This window comes from Gopherus evgoodei, chromosome 3, assembly GCF_007399415.2.
Source record: "Gopherus evgoodei ecotype Sinaloan lineage chromosome 3, rGopEvg1_v1.p, whole genome shotgun sequence".
NCBI lineage: Eukaryota > Metazoa > Chordata > Testudines > Testudinidae > Gopherus > Gopherus evgoodei.
This window is the reverse complement of record NC_044324.1, coordinates 59684135-59696361: the sequence shown is the minus strand read 5'-3', so window position 1 is coordinate 59696361 and position 12227 is coordinate 59684135.

Below are 12227 nucleotides of genomic sequence, written 5' to 3'. Positions count from 1 at the left end.
AGGCATGTTTCTGGAATTCTCACTGAGAACACACAGTTATAAAAATCTACATTTTTCTAGGTGAATTAAACACAAAAATAAAAAGCTGTGTCAAAGACTTCTAAACTGTTCAAATTGAGGACTGTTTAATATTGCAATCTGATGATAAATTCCAATTACCAATAGCTCCTCCTTCAAATTTCTCATCAAGATCCATCTCTGAAATGACATCTATAGGATATCAGCCAATTTATAAGTAAAATGAGTGTCCAATGAGGCTAGATAACATTTTATTACTCTTTCTCCTTATGTGTGTGCACATTCATACATACCCACACTATACATATATACACACACAATTTGCATGTATAAATAAATAAACATTTATTTTGCATTTGTATATGAAAATTGTATACATTTGATTGCATCCCTCTCCTATTTGTGTGTCGCTCCTCTGTTTAGATAATAAACTCCTAGGCACTGAGATCATGGCTTCATACTTGTTTGCACAGTGCCTCACACAATGGAATCCCAATCAGCACAAAAATATGAGTTAATCAACCTTTTAAAAAATCTTTTCTCCTCTTACTATATTCCTTTTATATTTTCTGTTTCTTGAAGATATCACTCAGTGATGCATTATGGGATACTACAGATGACAAGGATTGAATGGGTTGCAATGAGATGTCTGGTATTTGTGAAGCTTCATTCTGTATTATTGTCATTGAATCTGGAAGCACCAAGAAGATTTCACAAAGAAAAAAAGCCCAGTTAATGAAAGCATTAAGCACAAAAATCTGTACTGAATGTCCCCCCCCCCTTTTTTTTTTTTTGCTTTGCACTTCACTTAGAAAGGAAAGAGCAGTTCAGGCTTGAAAAATCTTCAAATTCCATAAAAATTCCTGCAAAGGACAACAACCTAGACTAATTAAACCCAGGACACAGTTTACCAATTCAAATCAAAGCCAAACATACAGAACAGAGTAGACAAATCTTTCGCAAGATGTTTTTCAGTGATCTATTTCAGAGCTGACTTGTGTCATGGAATATTTTTCCTCTGAATAGGAAAAACAGTAAAATCTGTTACCACATCGTTCTGCCTTGAAATACCTTATGCAATTGACTGTCACTTTAGAAGTACAGTATCTGACACTGAGAAGACAGCTGGTTTGGATTTTGCATTGTGTTTATGTGAAGCAAAGTTGTTTTTGAGCCATGCAGACAGGTTATGGGTTTCCAAAGATTCAGAAAGGTGTTCTCAGGAAAAGAGATATTTTTCTTAATATTTTAGACTATACAAATATTTTCTCATCATCAAATATTTACTCAAACAAATTGATGACAGGACCAAAACTCAGATTTGATCATTCCTAGATTTAATATTCCTTTTCTTGTACAACTATTCCTGTAAGGTAAAATTTTCAAAAAAGTGCCTAGCTGATTTCAGAGCCTCAATCTCATTTCAGAAGCGGCTTTGGGCATTTAGGAGAGATTTAGGCTCCTAAATGTCCAAAATGGGACTTAGGCAGTTTTGAAAACATTACCCTTATTGTAAAAAACATTATGTGAAGTTAGTCTTTTTAATATTTTCAGCATTTGGATTAGAGGACTGCATTCTGCCTAACACTTAACCTTTACAATTGACCTAAAACCAATCAGCATAACCATTTGCTTGCTCAGAAACAACTATGAAGGTTTGAAATACCACCATCACATAACATTTATAAGAGTCCATTCACTCCACATGATAGCTGTTGACATCACTGGGAGTAGGACTGGGCCCAAAGTTTTGATGTGAAAAATGAAAATTCAAATACACTCTTTGAGACATGATCATTTCACCCCAGAGTCTTCTTTGAAGACCATGTTATAAATTCCATTACCTCTGTAGTGAAGAATATGCCATGTCCCTATAAGGTCCAAAACCAGATCATTCAGAGAATTGAACAAATGACAATATTATAAATTACAACAAATATTGACAAGGATAGTAAGAGCAACCAAATGTTTCAGAATGCACACATGCACTCCTCTTAGTTTCTAGCTTAGAAAAGACTTATTCAGGTTGCAAAAAACCTACACAAACCTATTTGTAATGTATAATTATTTAAAAAATTTATTGAAACTCAGTTGACAATATAAGTATGTTGCTCAGCAGTGTGGATTTTTCACACCCCTGAGTGACATAGTTATACCAATATAGATCTGTAGTGTGGAACTGGGTTTAGCATCAGTGGGATTCTGGCAGGTTTAATTAAATATATGGGTGCAAACAAAGGCTAACCAAATTAATGATGATAGGTTATATATATTACATGTATCAGCCTTATTTAAATAAAACTAGTGAAATGATGTAGCCTCTGAATCTTACTTTAATCTACTTATTGGGCTTTATTATTAAAATCATGCTTATCAGCTGTGATCACTAAACCACATAGTTCCTGGCTAGGGGGAAAAACAGATTCACCACTTGCCACCTGTGCACTGTCCTCCTCCTCCTCCTCTTCATCCTCCAATGACTCTTCCTCCTCGCTCTGTGCAACTCCCCCTTGGCAGGTGTCCACGGACAGTGGTCGGCTAGTGGTGGCATCACCCCCCATAATTGCATGCAGCTCACAGTAGAAGCGGAATGTATGGGGCTGTGACCCAGAGCACCTGTTTGCCTCCCAGGCTTTTTGGTATGCTTGCCTTAGCTCCTTGATTTTTGTGCTACGCTGCTCTGTGTCCCTGGAGTAGTCTTTTTCCATCATGGCCTTGGAGACTTTAGCATACATATTTGTGTTCCCTTTTTTGGAACGTATTTCTGCCATAACAGACTCGTCTCACTGACATGTGATGAGATCCAGTACCTCCTGTTTGGACCATGCTGGAGCTTGTCTGTGAATCCAGGACTGTGTGACCTCTTGTGATGGTAGATGCTGCATGGTCGCCTGTGATGGTGGACTGTGCTGACGGTCACCTGTGCTGATGGTGACCAAACAGGAAATGAAATTCAAAAGTTCCTGGGACTTTTCCTGCCCACCTGGCTAGTGCATCAGAGTTGAGAGTGTTGTCCAGAGCGATCACAAGGAAGCATTCTGGGATAGCTCCCAGAGGCCAATAACATCAAATTGTGTCCACAATACCTTTAACCTGGGATTGCGATTTCAATTTAAGCGCTACTCCACTTGCCCAGGAGGAGTACAGAAATCGGATTAAAGAGCCCTTTAAATCGAAAAAGCCGGTTTGGTCATGTGGATGGAATCATTTTTTTTTTCGAATTAACTCGGCTAATTCTGAAATAACAGACTAGTGTAGACCAGGCCTAAGACCAGATCTACACTACAGACCCACAGTCCTAAGCCACATAGTTACACTGACCTAACCCCTGTGTAGATAGTGCTGGGTTGAAGGAGGAACTTCTTCTCTCGACAAAGCTACTGCCTCTCAGGGAGGTGGATTAACTATGTCAATGGGAGAAGCTCTCCTGTGGATATAGCAGCATCTTCATTTAAGCGATACACTGGCTCAGCTGCACCAATAAAGTGTTTTAAGTATAGACCTGCGCTAAGATACCATTCAAGGTGAAGTGTCCCTTAACTTCTCTCCTGTTTTAGGACAAAAAAAGGGGGATTAGTGGGTTACAGATTTTTCCTACACATGCGTATCACAACATGTGGTGTACCTCATACAATTAAACGTCCCAATAACAAGTATGTGGGTAAAATCAGGCTATCACTATGTTCTTGAATGAACTCACACAGAAAAATAATAAAAGATAAAAACATCCTTTCACCCATAGACAAACATTTTTCAAAAAATGGTCACTCCTCATAGTCCCCATCCTTAAAGGAAACTTGCACAACACCTTCAAAAGACAAGCCTTGGAGTGTAGATTCATAACTTTGCTAGACTCCAAAAATCATGGTCTTAATAAAGACTGGTTTTATGGTGTCAAGGTTTTTTCCCCACTTTGAACTTTAGAGTACAAGAAGTGGGGACCTGCATGAACACTTCTAAGCTTAATTACTAGCTTAGGTTTGGTACGCTGCCACCAGCCAGAATTTAGTGTCTGGCACACTTTCTGTTCTCCCAAACCTTCCCTGGGGAACCCAGACCCAAACCCCTTGGGTCTTAAAACAAGGAGAAATTAACCACCCCCTCCTTTTCCCCCCAGACTTTCCCCTCCCTGGGTTGCCTTGAGAGGCTTCACATCGATCCAAACTCCTTGGATCTTAAAACAAGGAAAAATCAATCAGGTTCTTAAAAAGAAAGCTTTTAATTTAAGAAAGAAAAAGTAAAAATTATCTCTGTAAAATCAGGATGGAAAATGCTTTACAGGGTACTCAGATTCATATAGACTAGAGGGACCCCCCGCCCCAGCCTTAGTTCAAAGTTACAGCAAACAGAGGTAAAAATCCTTCCAGCAAAAGAACCATTTACAAGTTGAGAAAACAAACATAAGACTAATCCGCCTTACCTGGCTATTACTTACAATCTTGAAACATGAAAGACTGATTCAGAAAGATTGGGAAAGCCTAGAATGATGTCCCGTCCCTCTCAGTCCCAAGAGTGAACAACGAACCAAACAAAAAACACAAACAAAGACTTCCCTCCACCAAGATTTGAAAGTATCTTGTCCCCCTATTGGTCCTCTGGTCAGGTGTCAGCCAGGTTTACTGAGCTTCTTAACCCTTTATAGGTAAAAGAGACATTAACCCTTAACCATCTGTTTATTACATATGGTTTATTACAACAATTTGTAATTCCTAACTCCCCCCTTTTTTCCTATGACTATGGAGTGTTAATGGGCCACTTTATCTTGATTAGTCCCTTAGAATATGCACTACCTATTTATGCTACACTATCTGTTTGATTTTGTATTTAGCTATGACACTCTAAGGCTATGTCTACACTACCCCTTATGTTGGCAAAACTTACTGGGGTGGAATATTCACACATGAGCTGTGGCCAAAAGAGCTAATGTGATTCTTGGATGAGTAAATACAGAAATCTCAAGTAGGAGCTGAGAGGTTATTTAACATCTGTATTTGGCACTGGTGCAACTGCAGCTGTAATACTATGTCCTGTTCTGGTGCCTGCAATTCAAGAGGGATGTAGATGAATTGGAGAAAGTTCAGAGAAGAGCTTTGAGAATGATTAAAGGACTACAAAACATACCTTACAGTGATAGATTGAGCTCCTTGCGTCTATTTAGCTTAACAAACAGAAGGTTGAGAAGGGACAGTGGTGGGCAACGTGCAGCCCGTCAGGTTAATCCGTTAGCAGGTCGCCAGTCAGTTTGTTTACATTTGCACAGCTACCTGCAGCACCCAGGTACACATTTTTAATAGTGAGAGTAATTAACCATTGGAACAATTGATCAAGAGCCATGGTGGATTCTCCATCAGTGGCAATTTTAAATCAAAATAAACTATTTTTCTAAAAGGTCTGCTCTAGGAAGTATTTTGGGGAAATTCTGTCCCCAGTATTCTTGGAATCTATGAATCAGCACTGCATGCCTGTTTTTCTCTTTCATGGAAATCTCTAACTAAGGACACAAATATCAAACTGTGACTCTAGGCACCCCTGTGTTCACACCCTACACACTGCGGCAATATTTGTACTAAATATGCTTTGTGAGGTATACGAACAGTGGTTATTAATATCATTGCATAATGCATTTGCTAACATTATATGTGAAGTTATGAATACTCTCAGTATGCTGTGTAAGACCAGATAGCCTAGCCTAGGTAAAGGTAATAAACAGGTCTGTCCTAGACAAAGGACTGTGGGTTTATCTCAATTTGCATATTAGAAGTAAACAAAGCCATCAAGCTAAACCAGTGAGTGTTATCCTGATCCTGAACTCAAAAGACAGAGAATTAACATGGCACACAAGACAGAATCCCTCTGGGGATAGCAGGAACACAGAGAGACTTCATCTTTATTCTTCACCTTAGGAGACAAAGGAACAAACAATTTGATTTCCGTGATGGGCCCTGGCCAGGGTGGCCAGTAAAAGCTGGACATGAAACTGAGGGTGAGAGAAACCATCTTAAACAAAGATTGTATCTTGCTAGATTAAGTTTTAAACCTTTGGATGAGTGTTTTCACTTTTATTTGCTTGTAACTATTTCTTTCTTTAGTTCTTTTACTTAGTATCACTTAATCCATGTTCTTTTGTTAATAAAATTTATTTTATCTTCATTATAAATTATAAGTGCTATGTAAGTTCAGTAAAGGGAGTGCTTCTAGACAGCTAACAGAATATAGTTTTATTGCGCATGTAAGGGAAGCAAAGGAGGAACAAGGTTGGGTGTAGCCAGGGTGAGGCTTGTGGACTGCTGACAGGCTGATGTGGGTCAGAGCTCTGGACCAAAGCTGCACGGCCACAAAACACCCAGGGTTACATGGCAGATGGTGATTGAACCCCTCAGAGGCCTGTGTGAACCCAAAATATCACATAAGTATTAGAGCATTGTTGTGGGCCTAATGACTGGTGTCACATTTAGGTATTATTCAGGAAATAACCTAATGCAATAGGTAGCAAGTGAGGCCTGGTCTACAATACGTGTTTAAACCGATTTTAGCAGCGTTAAACTGATTTAACGCTGTACCCGTCCACACTACGAGGCCCTTTATATAGATATAAAGGGCTCTTTATATCGGTTTCTGTACTCCTCCCCAACGAGAGGAGTAGCGCTAAAATCAGTATTACCATATCGGATTAGGGTTACTGTGGCCGCAAATCGATGGTATTGGCCTCCAGGTGGTATCCCACAGTGCACCATTGTGACCGCTCTGGACAGCAATCTCAGCTCGGATGCAGTGGCCAGGTAAACAGGAAAAGCCCCACGAAATTTTGATTTTCATTTCCTGTTTGCCCAGCGTGGAGCTCTGATCAGCATGGGTGGCAATGCAGTCCCAAATCCAAAAAGAGCTCCAGCATGGACCGTACAGGAGATACTGAATCTGATTGCTATATGGGGAGACAAATCTGTTCTATCAAAGCTCTGCTACAGAAGACGAAATACCAAAGCATTTGAAAAAAAAATCTCCAGGCTGCACAGTGCTGCATGACAAGCGTAACGGGAAGCCAGAGACTCAAATGGACGCTCATGGAGGGAGGGAGAGGGTACTGAGGACTCCAGCTATCCCACAGTCCCTAGCAGTCTCCGAAAAGTATTTGCATTCTTGGCTGAGCTCCCAATGCCTGTAGGTTCAAACATATTGTCCGGCATGGTTCAGGGAATAGCTCGTCAATTTACTCCCCCCGCCCCACGTGAAAGAAAAGGGAAAGAAATCATTTCTTGACTTCTTTCAATGTCACCCTATGTCTACTGAATGCTGCTGGTAGACGCGATGCTGCAGCAGTGAAGAGAAGTCTCCACTCCTCTCCCCTCCCCGGTGGCAGACGGTGCAGTAGGACTGGTAACCGTCCTTCTTATCAACCAGTGAGTGCTCCTGCCTGGCTTCAGGTGAGGCTGGCTGGGGGCGCCTGGGTGAAAATAGGAATGACTCCTGGTCATTCCCAGTCAATGGTACAGAACGGCTGGTAACCATCTTCATCATAGCAACTGGGGGCTGAGCTTCAAGATTCTGTACTGCTGGACTATCATAGCAGTGGGATGCTGGGCTCCTCTCCCCCACACTGCTTAATGTCCTGCCTGGACTATCCTAGCACCGGGAGGCTGCCTCCCCCTCATTTTGTGTCACTAAAAACTAGTGTTTCTTATTCCTGCATTCTTTATTACTTCATGACACAAATGGGGGGGACACTGCCACGGTAGCCCAGGAAGGTTGGGGGAGGAGGGAAGCAACGGGTGGGGTTGTTGCAGGGGCACCCCCCGTGAATGGCATGTAGCTCATCATTTCTGCGGGATCTGACACAGAACAGCTGTACTCTCTGATACACTGCTTCTCTAGTACATTTGCCCCATATTCTAGGCAGGACTGACTCTATTTTTAGAAACCATAAAGGAGGGATTGACTTGGGGAGTCATTCCCAGTTTTGCTTTTGCGCCCCCGGCCGATCTCAGCCAGGGGCACCCATGATAGCAGCAGACAGCACAGAAGGACAGATAACCATCATCTCATGGCCAAATTACACTGGCAGCAGAAGGTACAGAACAACTGGTAACCCTCTCTGCTATCATGCAAAAGCAAATGAATACTGCTCTGTAGCGCTGGAGTATCACCTCTGTCCGTGGAATCCAGTACACATACGGTGACTGTAAAAAAAAAAGCTGAACGGGCTCCATGGTTGCCGTGCTATGGCATCTGCCAGGACAATCCAGGGAAAAAGGGCGCGAAATGATTGTCTGCTGTTGCTTTCCTGGAGAAAGGAATGACTGACGACGTTTACCCAGAACCACCCACGACAATGATTTTTGCCCCATCAGCCACTGGGCTCTCAACCCAGAATTCTAAGGGGCGGAGGAGACTGCGGGAACTATGGGATAGCTACGGAATAGCTACCCACAGTGCAACGCTCCGGAAATTGACGCTAGCCTCAGACCATGGACGCACACCGCCAAATTAATGTGCTTAGTGTGGCTGCGTGCACTCGACTTTATACAATCTGTTTTATAAAATAGAATAACGGAATAATCCCATAGTGTAGACGTACTCTGAGAGTGATGCAGTACTTTGTTACCTATCTTTCTGAGAATGAAATAGTTTTGCAGGGACATTTCATGTTTGTCTTTGAAGGAACAATGCTGCCTTGGTGTAGCTTTCAAAGCTTCCTGTGAATGTTTTTCTAATGAAAGTTTTATAAATGCATGTCCCCTGAACTGTAGGGCTGTTTTTACTAACCATGTTGGTGCACAAAATGGTTGAAAGTAAATGAGCTACAGCTTGCTGGGTATGAGGCTAAGCAAACAGAACCTAGTGAGGTGAAATCCATTTAATTATAATGTGTTAATATCACAACAATTTTGTGAAGTGACAGTTTTGTACTGTGATCCATTCATTTTAAATGTGTTTTCCAAATGAATGAATAACCACACAAGTCTGTAGTTCAGTTCTAAGATGCAGGTAACCATAGTTACTTTTGTTGCTTAGCAACACCTTTTATAACACTGAGTGTTTGTACTAGTGTCATTTTCTACATGAGGGGCCAAATTCAGCTTTAAGTTACAGCACTGTAAAGCCAGAATAACTCCATTGTCTTCAACGGAGGTCTTTTGGATTTATAGTACTGTCAATGCGATTAGAGTTGGGCTCAGTGGTTTTGTTTGAAAGACATCGAGAATGCTGTCCAGCAAAAGATGTTAGTTCATATTCTGATTTCCATTCCATGGGTGTAAATCTATAGTAGCTTCACTGTACTGAGAACTTGAGCTCAGCTGTGTTACTAGCTAAGTGTGGAACAAGTGCTGAAAAAACATCCACACAGCTTGTTCTCCATGAATAGGAACAAAAATCCACATATGGGGCAGCATTTCTGAGGTTTCTCAGCAGAGATGTAGAAGAGCTATTAACAAACTCCGGGCCAGATCCTCATCAGCTTCATTGAATTCAATGGAGTGATGCTAATTTACACTATTCTAGACTATAGCCATATATATTTTAAACACCATACTTACATAAAGGCTGAGATTGAGATTCATATTAATGTAAGTCTGGCATAAGTCTATTGCACTAGAGTAAGTGAGAATAGAACTTGGCCCTTAAGGTACTTTTTGAAGCACAAATATCATTTAAGTCAATACAAAGGGAAAAAGAGGCAGAAAAAAAGGCCTGAGTCTGGGTCCACTTACAATTTTATTCTACATCTCCATTGACTTCAGAAGATCTACTCCTGATTTATTCTGCTGTACAATGAGATATGGTACAGGATCTGTTGTTTAAAATTGGCTGAGGTGGGGGGAAGAGGTCAGTTTTCAGATTGGCATGATGAATATGTTGACTACAAAAGGACCATTCGTGTGAATATGGGCTGTAGGATCAGGCCCATCCTTTGGTATCTACTGAGGGGTAGAGAATTGTGGAGTTGTACTAAATCATAAGTTGAAGCAGATTAGGGTGTAAATCAGTAACTGGTTCTTGACAGAAGTCACAGAAAGAAGCCCAAAATGTAAAGGGAGAAAGCAGGTCAATTTACAGGAGTGGGGGTAGGGGGAGGAGACAGGGAAGAGGGCACATTGGAATTTTGCTATTTTATCTTTGCTTTAAATATTTACTAAAACATGGTACTTCAGTTTTCTTGATACATTGTATTTAGAGATGTCTTTTAAAAAACCCAGTATCTTAACTTGGGTGCAAACTAATTAAAATTATTTTTTATTGGACCAAACCTGAAAGGGCTTCTGCTTTAGGCCCAAATACAGCAACTTCACACATAGCATAAATTCACCGAGACCAAGTCTTGCTTTGTAGGGAGTAGCAGACACATGTTAGGCCAAATAATAGGAGGCAATAAGAACAAACAAACGGAGTCAGTTTCATTGCTCACAGTTGTAAGCCTGCCTTTCCAGGCAGCACTCTGTTAGAAAGAAACTCTATTTTTTGTTTTCCTCTCAGGGCCACACCACCACTGCTTTTCTGGCTTTCTCATGGCTATTTCAACTGCTTTCTGCTTCTGACATGTAGAAACATACACAGGTGCAATCCAATCAGTGCCTGGCACTGTGGTTGTAATCTGTTTTCCCTTATTTCTCCCTCAGTTAGAGCTTACTTGTGCTTTCCATAAGGCTAGTGCTTTAGGTCATGGCTTCTATTATTTCAGCTAACTTAGTCCATAAAGGGCCTTAATTGCTTTTTCCATTTAGCCAGAAGAATGAGAGCTAGCAGTTCTCTCAGCTTCAATAAGTTCTGTGATTGCCCAGAGATCAAAGACGTGGCTACCAAGCATAACTTCCATCATAACAGTCCTTTTACGAGGGCTTTCTTCCTTTTTCTGGAGTTTGGCTCTTATTGTTCAGTATTAACAATACATGCCAGGATTCTGCCGTGGGCCCATTCAGTCACACATGAGAGAGAAGGTGTGGGCTGAGGTCATGTTGTGAGCAGAAATTCCAGGAGGAATTCTGGCACCACGCAGAACTCCTTCTGGTGGCTTCTACAGAGCATAGTGGGGTGGTTGTTTCTTCACTGTTTGAAAGGTGCAGCATGCAATCAACTCTGCATGCAGTGATGGTGATATTGGTAAGGATATGGCCCTCATTCTGCTACCTTTCCCCAACTCTTTTAGAATGTGTATTAACCATAGAAGAATTAAACAAATGCAGGACCATTCTCCCCTATGAGATTCTGATGCTTCTATGCAGTGGAAGGCAGAAACATCAACTTGTGCCATTCTACTTTGTGCTTCCATATAGGGTCTGCCCAGAAGTTGCCCCAATAGTAAATGATCTTCTCACTCATTTCTAGACACTGTTTAGAGATCTATCACCTTCTTTCCATACCTTCTCTCTTTCAGCCCTCTTTCCACTCCTATTTTTCATTTTCCATATTCAATAATTGCACTTTACAACTACTTCCTAATATCCACCCTTGTGCTGCTTGTCTATCCTGTGTTTGTCTGTCTGTCCTCATCACTGACCAGCTGTATTTTTTGCCTCCCACATTGTTCCTGATAAAAGGCTTCATGATTGAATATCATTTAATTTTTGTGTGTATATTTAAGATAAGATATCCCCTTGCTCCATTTGCTGCCAATATAATGATGCAACTCCTCTCTGTTTTGTTCCCAGATAGGTATTGCCATATACCTTAATAAAATGATGTTGGACTCTGCTTACAAAAGAGTGCTTCTACAGTATCTTAATGCTTTCACAGGAAGCTTAACAGCTTGCAGAGCAATAAGTGGCAAATGTTTAGTACAACATTATGCCAGCTTGAGGACAAACTGTTCCTCTTAGGAATGTTTTCAGCATTAAATTAGAGGAAAATCGCTTTGCAGAATGTGAAATCTTGGAGGGAGTTGGAGTGATTGCCACTTAGTTGCATTGCTAGCATCTTTAATTCTGAAGCATCTCCCAAGGTTTTTTTAGATCAAATGTTACATACATTCAGTGTCAGAAAAAGATAAACTTGTAATTAACTGGCTCACAGGCGTGAGGATTCCATTTGGGTATATGAGGCAGTAAATCTCCTTCCATATCTGAGACTGCAGACATTATTCCACTTGCTCATCTAGATGCCAAGATGATATTGGGGAGGGAGACAGAGGGGTTAAAGGCAGTTGACATGCATGAGCAAAGGCTAACAGCAAAGCTGAAAACACCATAACGCAGCGAGAGAGGGAGGATAACTTAAAC